At 47.8% G+C, this 14,432-nt stretch overlaps 1 long non-coding RNA gene across 1 annotated transcript; it reads right to left on the bottom strand.

The window, feature by feature from the left end:
* Window positions 1–1,389: 1,389 nt before the first annotated feature.
* Window positions 1,390–3,138, bottom strand: LOC141271036 (uncharacterized). The gene is made up of 3 exons (XR_012321804.1): window positions 3,094–3,138; window positions 2,310–2,395; window positions 1,390–1,472 (listed from the first exon to the last, which is right to left on the bottom strand). It is a non-coding gene; the product is annotated as an uncharacterized lncRNA (long non-coding RNA).
* Window positions 3,139–14,432: the final 11,294 nt, after the last annotated feature.

The raw sequence follows: 14,432 nt of genomic DNA, 5'->3' as shown, positions 1-14,432 counted from the left end.
CACACACTGAATAAGATGTCCCCACAGTGATTCCTCCTTCCTGCAGTTTCATCTTACACATACAGGGAGGTAGCACCTGTCAGTATGATTCCCCCACTGAGTATGAGGCCAGTCACAGCCCCCTGTTCAGTATAATGGCGCCCACAGTTCCCCCACTTAGTATAATGGCCCCGACAGCCCCTCACACAATGTAATGGCCCCCACAACTCCCCACTCAGTATGATGGGCCCCACAGCCACTCAAACAAAATTAGGAACCCCATACAGAATGAGGACCCCTACACAAAATGAGAACCCCCACAGCACACCACTCAATATGAAGACTGCCATTTAGTGTAGGAGTATTCACCGCCGCCAACTCAATATGGGGGCATTCATAGTCCCTCATAGCCGCTCACACAGCACACCATTCAGTATTTTGGCCCCCACCTCTATGTATTATGGCCCCCACAACCCCACTAATCTAGATTATGGCTCCATCAGCCTCACCACTCAGTATTATGCCCCCCCAGCCCAACCACTCCATATTTTTGCCCTCACAAGCCCCACCACTCCGTATTATGGGTCCTACCAGTCCCACCACTTAGTATAATGGCCCTCACCACTCACTATTATGGCACCCGCCAGCCCCACCACTCAGTATTATGACCCCCACCAGTCCCACCACTCAGTATGATTGGCCCTCACAAGTCCCCCAATCAGTATCATGGCCCTCACCCACCCCCAAATCAGTATGATGGTCACACCAGAACCCAAATCCGTATTATTGGCTCCTTCCAGAAACCCATTTATTATTATAGCCCCCATAATTACTGACATTAACAAAAAGCACTACTCACTTTGCCCCATTTTCCCTGGCACACTGCTGTGGTCTGTGCAGTGTAAGTACAGAGACTCCACACTACAGGTGCAATCTTGTGACGTCATCGCACCTGCTTTGCCTTTGTCTCCCTGATCCACCATTGTATTCATCGGTATCCACATTCTGAGGATGCAGATACCGCTGAAATTTCATGACAGGTGGAGAAATGGGGCCCAGTGCTGAGTGGCGCCGGTCCCCATCCGAATCACGAGCCCCATAGTGCCCCTGCACACAGATCAATGATTTTCGGGTCATCTTGGTAATAGATAACCTATCGTAAATGCTCTGTGGGGATGTAACCATCCTAATCATCTTGTGGATAACCGTCCACGTGGATAACCATCCATGTGGATAAATCGTAAGCAGACATGGGCTGAATATACTACAATATACATGTCCTACCTCCTACATACTCCATGACCATACACAGGTGAGATTTCGTTGGAAAGGAGCAGAGCATGGAGACCAGAAAGGGACAATCAACGAATGTTAGGATGTCCCTCTCCAGAAAGGCCCATTCCACTCTTTTTGGAGTGTCCAGGTTCCGCTTGGCCATTTTCTTCAAAGCAAAGATCTGGTGTGAGTCTTTATGGTGCGCTAAGTAGACGGCACTGGAGAGAAAGAGAATCCATGGTTAGAATAAATCTTTATTAAAACAACATCTATAGAAGTCATTATACTGTATAATCTTTTGTACTAATGTTTAATGCTAGAAGTCCGGCCGTCACTGGAAATCCATGTCTAGATATCCATAAAAGATCACTACATAGATCACCTATGGGAGGTCTACACAATGCCACGTCCGCCGGAGCCCTCACCCAGGTCACATTACAGATGAGAGAATCTACCGAAATTATTCTTGGGCAGATTCACTACATTTGACCAGTAGATACGATTCAGTGCAAATAAAAGTTGGTCCAAATTAAAAGTGCTCCAATTGCCATAACATGACGTTAATTATGCTCCCGCATACCCCAAGACATAACCACATAATAAATGGAGGGGAGCGAAGGAGTTACAAAAAATGAAACCCATTATAGCCACTTGTCCTCTGTGCCAGTCTTTATTGCTGAGACCAGTGAGTAGACTCACATGGTCATGGTGGAGGGTGGGGGGTGCAGATGTCATTGACGTAAATTTTGTGTCACCCCTCACTTGACCGTGTGTAGCCAATTACTCTTATCAGTTCTCTAATGGAGCCTGAAGAAAAACAAAGACCGGCGTGGAGGATCGGGAAGCTCTGATGGGGGTGGCAGTGTAAGAACAGATGAGGGTCTAGGACAGGCAGGTGTAATATATTATTCTATTTTAATCCCTTTCCTTAACAGTTTGTTTTCTTACAGAATCATATAATTTTCCCATGATAACACTGAAGGGCAGAGCACAGAGGCTGGAGCATTGTCGTTGGGAACCTTGAGAAATGTGGATTATGCCAACAGAAAACTCACCCAAAATTTCCACTGCTGATCAGTTTGGATGTCTCATAGTCGCTCTCATGCGGCTGTCTTGACGGGGTCAATGATTTGATCACGCTCTATAAAAGAATAGAATTGATATAAAGATATAGAAGAAGCTGGAAAAAAGCTCCAGATGCAAAAACGTCTCCCTCCTATATTATGCCACAGCTGATGTGCACTGATGCGATGTAGGAAACAAGCTGGACGTTCAACAGACACACAGAGGAGAACCTAAAGGGAATCTGTCTGCAAGGTTTTGTTATATATTCTGAGAGCACCATGATGTAGGGGCTGAGACTCTGATTCCAGCGATATATCACTTACGAAGTTGTGTGTTGCTGTAGATTGTCACTAGAGGACTATCTGTCTTGTGCCATGTAGTCCTATTGCTCTGTATAACCCTGCCCCCACCACTGAGCTTTCTGCCTATGCACAGTGCACACAGAAAGCAGCCAATCAGTGGTGTGGGCGGGGTTATACAGAGCTCAGCATTCAGAGCAGAAAAATTAGTGATTTTATCACAACTGCTGCACCCAGTAAAGTAATCGATACATCGCTGGAATCAGGGTCTCTGCCTCTACATCATGCTGCTCTCAGATGGGATGGCAAAAACCTGGTGACAGATTCCATTTAATATAAATGCTATTATCTAACACAATAGTGTCATCTCCTCTTAGAATAGAGACATCCATGGTTATATGGGGGATAATACTGGACGTGTCATTCACACCCCATAATCTGGTGATACACCCACATCTCTCTCCATGATACTTACACCGTCAGATTCTTGGATCTCCGGGATCTCACAGATTCTACTGTCAGCATCCGCCAACATAGTTGTTTCTAAAAGAGTGAAAAAATGATGAAGAAATAAAATGTATTAGACAATATTAATCCTACATACCGTATATTCCGGCGTATAAGACGACCTGGTGTATAAGACGACCCCCCTACTTTCCTGTTAAAATATAGAGTTTAGGATATATTCACCGTATAAGACTACCCCTTTTCCAACGCATACCAAACACCGGTAAAAATTAAAAAAAAACAGATTTGAATTTAACATGGTCCTTTTTTAATTTAAATTCTTATGACATGCAGGTATATAGCAGGAAAACTGTCACTCATAAACATATTAAAATAGGGGGGACCCCACGTCATTTTTTGGGGGGGTCCCCCATTTTAATAGCTAGTAAAGGCTAGGTATTCAGCTGGGGGCTGATATTAGTAGCCTGGGAAGCTCCGTGGGTATTGCCCCCTTCCCAGGCTTCAAACATCTGCCCCAGCCGTCTGCTTAACCTCCGCTAGAGACTATAATGATGGGGGATCCCACGCCAATTTTCTTTTTAAAAAATCCTTTATTTTAACACTAAATGACAATTGAGGGGTTAATAAAGATGCAGTCCCTAAATTATTAATTTTGTAATTAATTTTTCCCAAAAATGTTGACGTGGGCTTCGCCATATTTTTGTGTCCAGCCAGGTACAGCAGGCAGGAACGGGCTGCCCCCAACCACCAGCTGCCTATTTGTACCTGGCCGGACACAACAATATAGGGAAGCCCTTTTTTTTTTTAATTATTTCATGAAATAATTTAAAAAAAAAGACGTGGGGCTTCGCCCTATTTTTGTGTCCAGCCAGGTACAACTAGGCAGCTGGGGGCTGGAATCCGCAGCGCAGGGAGACCCAAGCTTTCTGGGCCCCACCCGCTGCAAATTGCAGTCCGCAGCCACCCCGGAAAATGGCGCGTTCATAGAAGCGCCATCTTCTGGCGCTGTACCCAACTCATCCAGGGCCCTGGTGCGGTGGCTCACTGGGTAATAAAGGGGTTAGGGCCAGCTTGGCATTATCAGCTGGCCCTAAGCCCGAAATTCATGGGGTCACGCCAATATTAGACATGACCGCCATGAATTTCTAGTAAAGTAATTAAAAAAAACACAACACCCAGAATAAAGTCCTTTAATTGAAATAAAGACACAATTTTTTAATGTTCTAAATTAAACCATACTTACCGTCATGCCCATTCCAGCTGAAGCCAACGATCTCCTGCAATAAAAGAAAAATAATAAAGCAACCTCATCCTTACCTCTCCATGGTTCCCAGGACCGGTCCAGCTCTGCTACATTCACATGACAGGCTGCACCGCAGCAGAACGCTGCCGTTCAGCTTGCCATGCGGCAGACACTGAGAAGCGTAGGCATGCTTGTGCTCCTCAGTGTCTGACTGTGACGGCATCCAGATGAGCCGAGATCATGTCCAATGAACTCGGCTCACCTCATGCACGTCACTGACAGCGTGGGAAAATTCTCCTGCTCCCCGCATGCGCAGTAGAAGTTTCCCACGCTGTCAGTGACGGACGTCCAGGAGGTGAGCTGAGTTCATTGTCGGCTCATCTGGATGCCGTCACAGCCAGACACTGCAGAGCGCAAGCATGCCTGCGCTTCTCAGTGTCTGCGGGATGACAGGCTGGATGGCGGCGTTCTGCTGCGGTCCAGCCTGTCATCTCGATGTAGCAGAGCTGAAGCTGTCGTGGGAACCATGGAAAGGTAAGGATGATGTTGGTTTATTATTTTTCTTTTATTGCAGGAGATCGTTGGCTTCAGCTGGAATGGGCGTGATGGTAAGTATGGTTTAATTTAGAACAATAAAGAATTGTGTCTTTATTTCAATTAAAGGACTTTATTCTGGGTGTTTGTGTTTTTTTTAACTTTGACTATGGGGTTAGTAATGGGGGTGTCTTATAGACGCCTCTCCATTACTAACCTGGGCTTGATGTCAGCTGGCATTATAAGCTGACATCAACCCCAACCCTATTACCCCCTGCCACCGCACCAGGGCAGCGTGGAAGAGCGAGGCTAAGTGCCAGAATTGGCGCATCCTATTGATGCGCCATTTCTGGGGCGGCTGACGGCTGGTGTTTCTAGCCTGGGAGGGGGCCAATATTCATGGCTCCCTTCCTGGGCTATTAATATCAGCCCCCAGCTGTCTGCCTAGCCTTTGCTAGCTATTAAATTAGGGGGGACCCCACGTCATTTTTTTTGGGGAGGTCCCCCATTTTAATAGCTAGTAAAGGCTAGGTATTCAGCTGGGGGCTGATATTAGTAGCCTGGGAAGCTCCGTGGGTATTACCCCCTTCCCAGGCTTCAAACATCTGCCCCAGCCGTCTGCTTAACCTCCGCTAGAGACTAAAATTAAGGGGAACCCCACGCCAATTTTTTTTTAAATAAATCCTTTATTTTAACACTAGATGACAAGTACAGTAATCAACACTGTCACTGTACTTCTTATATATGTGACTGACATGTTTCTATCTATCTAATCTATGTGTGAAGCTCTATTCTGTCTGTTATAAATTGTCAGGTACAGATGCTGAATTGCCGGACGGCTTTTTTAAAGAGACGGTGCATGAAAACACTATTATTTGTTTTAATAAATCCTTTACACTAAATGACAAGTACAGTAAGCAACACTGTCACTGTACTTCATATATATGTGACTGACATGTTTCTATCTATCTAATCTATGTGTGATTCTCTATTCTTTCTATTCTAAATTGTCGGGTGCCGGCTTATGCCGCTGCTGAATTGCCAGCTTTTCATATATTGTCACAGAAGCGATGCGAACTTCCCTGCTCCGGACACAGCGCAGCGCTTCTGTGACAAGTGAAAGCTGTCGGCACAGAAGCCCTGCGCTGTGTCCGGAGCTGGGAATACGCAGCGATGTGTCAGTTTCAGCACAGAAGCGCTGATTGTCTGGACCTACCGCCGCCGTATTTTAACTCCCTCCACCTTATATTAACTCCGACATGGCAGGGATACGGCCACGGCAGCTTATTAACACCCCCAGAGTATCCCCGCATGTCAATTTCTGAAAGTTCAAAAGCATTACCGGCGTATAAGACGACCCCAGACTAGACAGAAGATTTTTCAGTCTTCAAAAGTCGTCTTATACGCCGGAATATACGGTACATATTACAACAATATAACTCAGACATGACAAGATGTCTGTAAATGGGAATAATACTCATTATATAGGGATTCCAAATATGAGAACGTACGGCGCATCCATGAATAAATGTAATGGAAATGATGGAGGACTCCCCCAATCATCACATGAATGAGGAACCCCCCCCACCCTCGCTGTACATGTGAGTGATGGTAAGAGAGCTGAAGCATAGGAGCCATATACAGATTATCCTGGGAGTGCACTGGGGGCGTGTCACTGTACTCAGACATCTTCTTCCACGCCCCAGTGCACTTCCATGCTGATTTGTATACGGCTTCTACATTAGATTTCTCTTGACTGAGACATTGGATTTCTGCAAAAAAATATTAGAGGAAAATGGCCAGTACAGTCATACCACAATATGCAAAAATGTGCTGAGAGGTTCCCATTACACAGAATATACAGAGTAAATGTCACATTATTCCCTGTTCTCTATAATATCTGGATATTTCTTGTAGGAGGTCGGGTGATCGGCTTACCTGTAGTCAGATCACTGTTCAGTCCCGGGATTAGATTTTGCTCGTCTTTGGCGTCGCCTTCTGCTGTTTCCTGATAGATATAATATATAGAATTAACATGTGGAACCTTACACTAAATCATCCCATACATAAATCAGGAAGGACTAAACCTGCATTTACAGATGCAGCCAATTGTAACTGTACAAATCAGACGTGTGATAGAGAAGATGATGGCTCCTTACCAGGCGTTCCAATGAGCGAGCCGGACGCTCCAGTACACACAGGACTTTTTCGGCCAGGTCTTTAATAAAAGCCAAATCTCCATATTGAGATCTTTCTTCAGCCTAAAAAGAGGAAAAGAAACAAACAGGAAAATTTTGAGATGAGAAAGGTCACAATGGAGGAGGCCGCCATTGTATGTGACATTTGCTCCTCTCTGCAGATACAATAACTCTGGGGACTCATCGTGTTTTATATTGGAGGAAAGAAACTTCTATCCCACCATTATCTATAATATAACCAGGGATGGGTCCTTCTTTCCGAAGCCTCTATAGACTGCACAAGCGCACTGTACCTGCACAATGTGGCCGCAGACAGAAGAACAGATAGCTGTATGCATAGGCGCTGACCGCATACCGCGATCTCCGACGCCATGAGGACATACTGGAGAGTATGGAGGCACCGGAGTCAGCGCCTGCGCACAGCATGATCTCCGTCGCAATTATGTTGAAAACAAATTTGCACAATGTCTTCAACAAAATGGCACTGGATAGCACGGTAGGATCACACGCTGAATCGGGCGCCATTTTATTTAATTACTTAACTCATGCCGCAAAATACCGTCCCACACCTGCTGTCTCCATCCGCCCGCTGTCTGCATTGGTGGAGGAGGGGCCTCCGGAGACACGAGCAGAGCGCCTGGGGAACGGGACCGAGGTGAGTATGTCGTGTTCTTTTTTTTCATGTGATGTTTGGCTGGATATGGGGAGGCTATGGGGGCTTTCCTGCTCGACGTGGCGAGGCTATGGGGGTCTCCTGCTGGACATGGGGAGGCTATAGGGGTCTCCTGCTGGACGTGGGGAGGCTATGGGGGTCTCCTGCTGGACGTGGGGAGGATATGGGAATCTCCTGCTGGGCGTGGAGAGGCTATGGGGGTCTACTTCTGGATGTGGGGAGGCTATGGGGGTCTCCTTCTCGAGGTGTTGGGGCCATGGGGGTCTCTTGCTGAATGTGGGGAGGCTATGGGGTCTCCTGCTGGATGTGGGGAGGCTATGGGAGTCTCCTGCTGGAGGTGGGGAGGCTATGGGGGTCTACTGCTGGACGTTACGAGGCTCTGGGGATCTCCTGCTGGATTGGGGAGGCTATGGGTGTCTCCTGCTGGATGTGGGGAGGCTATGGGGTCTCCTGCTGGACTTGGGGAGGCTATGGGAATCTCCTGCTGGACGTGGGGAGGCTATGGGGGACTCCTTCTGGACATGGGGAGGCAATGGGGTCTCCTTCTGAAGGTGGTGAGGCTGTGGGGGTCTCCTGCTGGATGTGGAGAGGCTGTGGGGTCTCCTGCTGGACTTGGGGAGGCTATGGGAGTCTCCTGCTGGAGGTGGGGAGGCTATGGGGGTCTGTTGCTGGACGTAACGAGGCAATGGTGATCTCCTGCTGGACGTGGGGAGGCTATGTGGGTCTCCTGCTGGGGGTGGGGAGGCTATGGCGGTCTCCTGCTGGACGTGGGGAGGCTATGGGGGTCTCCTGCTGGAGGTGGGGAGGCTATGGGAGTCTCCTGCTGGACGTGGGGAGGCTATGGGGGTCTCCTGCTGGACATGGGGAGGCTATGGGGGTCTCCTGTTGGACATGGGGAGGCTATGGGTGTCTCCTGCTGGACGTGGGGATGTTATGGGAATCTCCTACTGGATGTGGGGAGGCTAAGGGGTCTCCTTCTGGACGTGGGGAGGCTATGAGGGTCTCATTCTGGAGGTGTCGAGGCTATGGGGTCTCCTGCTGGACGTGGGGAGGCTATGGGAGTCTCCTTCTGGAGGTGGGGAGGCTATGGGGCTCTGCTGCTGGACGTAACGAGGCTATGGGGGTCTCCTGCTGGAGGTGGGGAGGCTATGGGGGTCTCCTGCTGGACGTGGGGAGGCTATGTGAGTCTCCTGCTGGACGTGGGGAGGCTATGGGGTCTCCTACTGGATGTGGGGAGGCTATGGGAGTCTCCTGCTGGAGGTGGGGAGGCAAAGGGGATCTCCTTCTTGAGGTGGTGAGGCTATGGGGGTCTCCTGCTGGACATGGGAAGGCTATTGGGTCTCCTGCTGGATGTGGGGAGGCTATGCGAGTCTCCTGCTGGAGGTGGGGAGGCTATGGGGGTCTGCTGCTGGACGTAACGAGGCTATGGGGATCTCCTGCTGGACTTGGGGAGGCTATGGGGTCTCCTGCTGGACATGAGGAGGCTATGGGAGTCTCCTGCTGGAGGTGGGGAGGCTATGGGGGTTTGTTGCTGAACGTAACGAGGCAATAGGGATCTCCTGCTGGACGTGGGGAGGCTATGGGGGTCTCCTGCTGGAGGTGGGGATGCTATGGGGGTCTCCTGCTGGACATGGGGAGGCTATGGGGGTCTCCTGCTGGACATGGGGAGGCTATGGGGGTCTCCTGCTGGACATGGGGAGGCTATGGGTGTCTCCTGCTGGATGTGGGGAGGTTATGGGAATCTCCTACTGGATGTGGGGAGGCTAAGGGGTCTCCTTCTGGACGTGGGGAGGCTATGAGGGTCTCATTCTGGAGGTGTCGAGGCTATGGGGTCTCCTGCTGGACGTGGGGAGGCTATGGGAGTCTCCTTCTGGAGGTGGGGAGGCTATGGGGCTCTGCTGCTGGACGTAACGAGGCTATGGGGGTCTCCTGCTGGAGGTGGGGAGGCTATGGGGGTCTCCTGCTGGACGTGGGGAGGCTATGTGAGTCTCCTGCTGGAACGTGGGGAGGCTATGGGGTCTCCTACTGGACGTGGGGAGGTTATGGGAATCTCCTGCTGGATGTGGGGAGTCTATGGGGGTCTCCTTCTGGAGGTGGGGAGGCAAAGGGGGTCTCCTTCTTGAGGTGGTGAGGCTATGGGGGTCTCCTGCTGGACATGGGAAGGCTATGGGGTCTCCTGCTGGATGTGGGGAGGCTATGGGAGTCTCCTGCTGGAGGTGGGGAGGCTATGGGGGTCTGCTGCTGGACGTAACGAGGCTATGGGGATCTCCTGCTGGACTTGGGGAGGCTATGGGGTCTCCTGCTGGACATGGGGAGGCTATGGGAGTCTCCTGCTGGAGGTGGGGAGGCTATGGGGGTTTGTTGCTGGACGTAACGAGGCAATAGGGATCTCCTGCTGGACGTGGGGAGGCTATGGGGGTCTCCTGCTGGAGGTGGGGATGCTATGGGGGTCTCCTGCTGGTCATGGGGAGGCTATGGGGGTCTCCTGCTGGATGTAGGGGAGCTATGGGGGTCTCCTGCTGGATGTGGGGAGTCTTTGGGGTCTCCTGCTGGACGTGGGGAGGCTATGGGGGTCTCCTTCTCAAGGTTGTGAGGCTATGGATGTCTCCTTCTCGAGGTGGTGAGGCTATGGGGGTCTCCTGCTGGATGTGGGGAGACTATGGGGGTCTCCTGCTGGACGTGGGGAGGCTATAGGATTCTCCTGCTGGACGTGGGAAGGCTATGGGGGACTCCTGCTGGACATGGGGAGTCTATGCTGGTCTCCTGCTGGAAGTGGGGAGGCTATGGGATTCTCCTGCTGGATGTGGGGAGGCTATGGGGGGTCTCCTTCTGGACGTGTGGAGGCTATGGGGGTTTGCGTGTGTACATACTACGCTATCCGGCGCCATTTTATTGAAGACACTTTATGTGTGAATTCGCAGACACAGTGTCTTAAAAAATAATGGCGCCGGAAATGTACCAATAAAAATGCTCGTCACCAGGGTGTAGAACGGGTTGAATAGCTAGTTATCTATATGGAGAAGTTTTGTGCGGAGCATCCGCTATTTACCTGCTGTAGTAATGTCCTGATGTTATGAAGTAAATCCGTCACAAACTCTGAGGTGAGATGACCTTGTTGGTATTTGGTCAGGCAGTTCCTTACTAGCTGCACCACCAGCCGGTGAGTGAAGCTGAGGACGCCATCGGGTGGTAGAAGCACAATGTTAGGGCGATTGTTGATAAGAATACGCCATAGTGCTTGTACCTGAAAATTATCCAGAAAAAATCCGGCCATAGTGAGAAACTGTAAGTGCGCTCAGTAACTAGCTATGGAGCCAAAATGGCACCCGTTACCCTGTATACATTGTAGAAGTAGTGACTGTGAGCTGTGATGTCATAATGGGCGAGCATCACCAGTGATGTCATGATGGAATCTTGTGATAGAATCTTACAGGGGAAATCATCAATCATAAACTTATATTTAAATAGTGAAATACCCCTGTTTTATATCCTTATGGTGGGCACAATATGTTTAATAAATGAAAAAGAAAGAAAGAATAAAAATGCACAAAAAATATATAAAAAAATAAACATTACTTTATTAGTAAAAGACATATCCCATGGGAATATGGGAGGTAATATTGGACATGTAATCAATACACAGTTACCTGATGATATACAGTGGCATGTAAAAGTTTGGGCACCCCTGGTCAAAATTACTGTTGTGGTGAACAGTTAAGCAAGTTGAAGATGAAATGATCTCTAAAAGGGCTAAGTTAAAGGGAACCTGTCACGTCCTAGTTACTATGTACACTGCCCCCATAGCGTTGTTAGTGATGGAATGTGTGATTCTCAGATTCAGTCTTGGGTGGGCTATGTTTGAGGGGTGCATGCACATTTGCACACGTCGGGCCGCTGGTCCGGTGCGGGCGCTCTGAGGCTGCGTGATTACCAGCTTCAGTGCAAATGCGCTGTCACCTGTGGGTCCCGGTGCGTGCGCGGTCAATGTATCATGCGGTCACCGCTGTAGTGTCACTACGCATGCGGTGACCGCGCAATACATTGACCACGTACGTGCCGGGAGCCACAGGTAACAGCGTGTGCACACTGAAGCCGGTAATCACACAGCCTCAGAGCGCCCGCACCGGACCAGCGGCCCAACGTGTGCAAATGTGCATGGGCCCCACAAACATAGCGCTTGCCAGGAGCAGTATTCAACTGTAATGGGCGGGGCAAGCAGTGACTGAATGTAACGACCGCCCATGACTGAATGTGAGAATCACACCCCTATGACTGAATACGAGCAGGTAGATAAAATATATAAAACGTTATAACATTATTATACTACCACCGATTTTCATGAAAACAAATTGTTAGTGAAGCACATTGCATCACTAACAACCAATGGGGGCAGTGTACATTGCAACTAGGACGTGACAGGTTCCCTTTAAAGATGACACATTTCCTTTGCATTTTAGGCAAAAAAAATACCAGGGATAAAGATGATGGGTGGTTTGATTCAGCGCTGCCATAGAGGAATAGGTAAAAATACCCCTTGGGTACTATTAAAAGGCTTTTATTTAGTGCTACGCGTTTCGGAGCTGGTCTAGCTCCTTCATCAGGCAGATATACATATACAATGACTCCACATGAGTTTATACACTCATGCAGAAAACATTCAATTGGAAACAACTTGCAATTGGTTGATTTAGTTCACTTCCACCTGTGCTATACTCCACCTTGATGGTAGCAGGGAATAAGAGCAAAACATACAGATCGTCTAATACAAAAATACACACAGATCATCTAATATAAAAAAACTGTCAATAACAAGCAGTATAACTCTTTGGCTGCAGTAATTATTATTTTTGTCAAAGTGCATAAAGGCTTAATGGATCATTTTTTGTTGTTTATTTTCAATCACAAAAGGGGAAAAAAAATGTCAAAAACATTTTTCTTAAAAAAATATATACCGTATTTTTTTTCTCCAAAGGAAAAAAATAATATTTTTTTTCTTGTTGTTGCTTCTTTGTTCCTGTTATCCCATATTATCAATAAATTCACTCAAACCCCCTGGTTTGAGTGTCGCCAATTTAAAGATCCGATAAGATTCTTTATTAATCAATCTTTACAATCTGTTAGGGATATTATTGGGTATTTGTTACAAGATGATTAATTTCAGATTGGTGGGGTCCTTATTGTGTTCCACAAGAAAAGGTCTAGCTAGACTGTGGCACCTGTTCTAATGTTGTGTATTTTCCCCTTTCATCCTATGTGTTTCTGGTGTCGTGCGTCCTACATACTGTAGTTTGCAACTGCACTCCAATAGGTAAATTACAAAATTGGAGTTACAGTCAACAAAATGTTTAATGGGAAATGTATCTCTCGTGGAACTGGAGGGAAAAAACCTTATTCCATGTGTGATCATCCTACAACACAGACAATTCTTCATATTACACCGGAACCACACTAAATTACATCACTTCGCTCCATTCAATGAGAAAGGTCTTATTCATCCCTTCCATCTAAATTTTCCAAGACCTCAGGGTGTTTCCGGTGCAATATGAGTATGGTGGGGGAAGCATTCTACTTTGGGGGTGCTTTTCTGCAAAGGGGACAGGAAAACTGCATCGTATTGTAGGGAAGATGGATGGGGTCATGTATCGCGAGATTTTGGCCAACAACCTCATTCACTCAATAAGAGCTTTGAAGATGGGTCGTGGCTGGGTCTTCCAGCATGACAATGACCTGAAACACACAGCCAGGGCAACTAAGGAGTGGCTCCATAAGAAGCATTTCAAGGTCCTGGAGTGGCCTAGCCAGTCTCCAGACCTGAACCCAATAGAAAATCTCTGGAGGGAGCTGAAACTCAATGTTGCCCAGTGACAGCCCCGAAACCTGAAAGATCTGGAGAAGATCTGTATGGAGGAATGGGCCAAAATCCCTGCTGCAGTGTGTGCAAACATGGTCAAGGACTACAGGCTAGCTGCCGCTGTCGTGTATTGTAGCGCAGGGAGCCAGCGAGTCCTTCCACCCTAATACATTTCATCTGAATGTGCGTCCTCGGATTATTTTGTATACAGAGGTGTGAACCAGAACAAAAAACAGAAACAGAACAAAAACTGAAAGAATGAGAAAGTTCTCACTGCTACAACTATGAATGAATGAACAAAAAATAAATCTATAGGTCTCAACCATCCTGGATACAATGAAATAGTACCAGTCTTCTGCTGAATGACCCTCATTGCCTCCATGTCCCCTCTGCCATAGAAAGAAATGGTAAAATAGTGAGACTAGGGGCATTGGCAAAATTTGCCTGGGTGCTTAGTTTGTCCTTCTTTCTGTTTTGTAAAAGTTGGGGGGTGTGCAATATACAGTATGTGTTATGAGTTTACTTAGGCTGTGAGTGTTTGAAGTCTAACATAGCATCGCTTTGCACAGTTTTTAATTAAGGACCCTGTATGGACAGCAATTACTGTACTTTATACAAGAATTTTCAACATGGTCCCTTAGGCGCTGCAACATTATATAGCACACAAATACTATATATATGTGTCTTCACATAGACACATCAGCACGGAGTAAATACTATAGTACAGCACTAATTACCTCCCCAGCAGTGCCAAATACCACGGTGCAGCGCAAAATATCTCCCAGAAACCACTTAACAAGTCCCCTTCTCCACCCACGCCTCTTACTAGTGGCATCATCATCAATCA

This window comes from Phyllobates terribilis, unplaced genomic scaffold (assembly GCF_046119375.1).
Source record: "Phyllobates terribilis strain yellow unplaced genomic scaffold, ASM4611937v1 Scaffold_5__5_contigs__length_657084704, whole genome shotgun sequence".
In the NCBI taxonomy this organism is placed as follows: domain Eukaryota; kingdom Metazoa; phylum Chordata; class Amphibia; order Anura; family Dendrobatidae; genus Phyllobates; species Phyllobates terribilis.
This window is presented reverse-complemented; position numbering and strand designations above follow the sequence as displayed.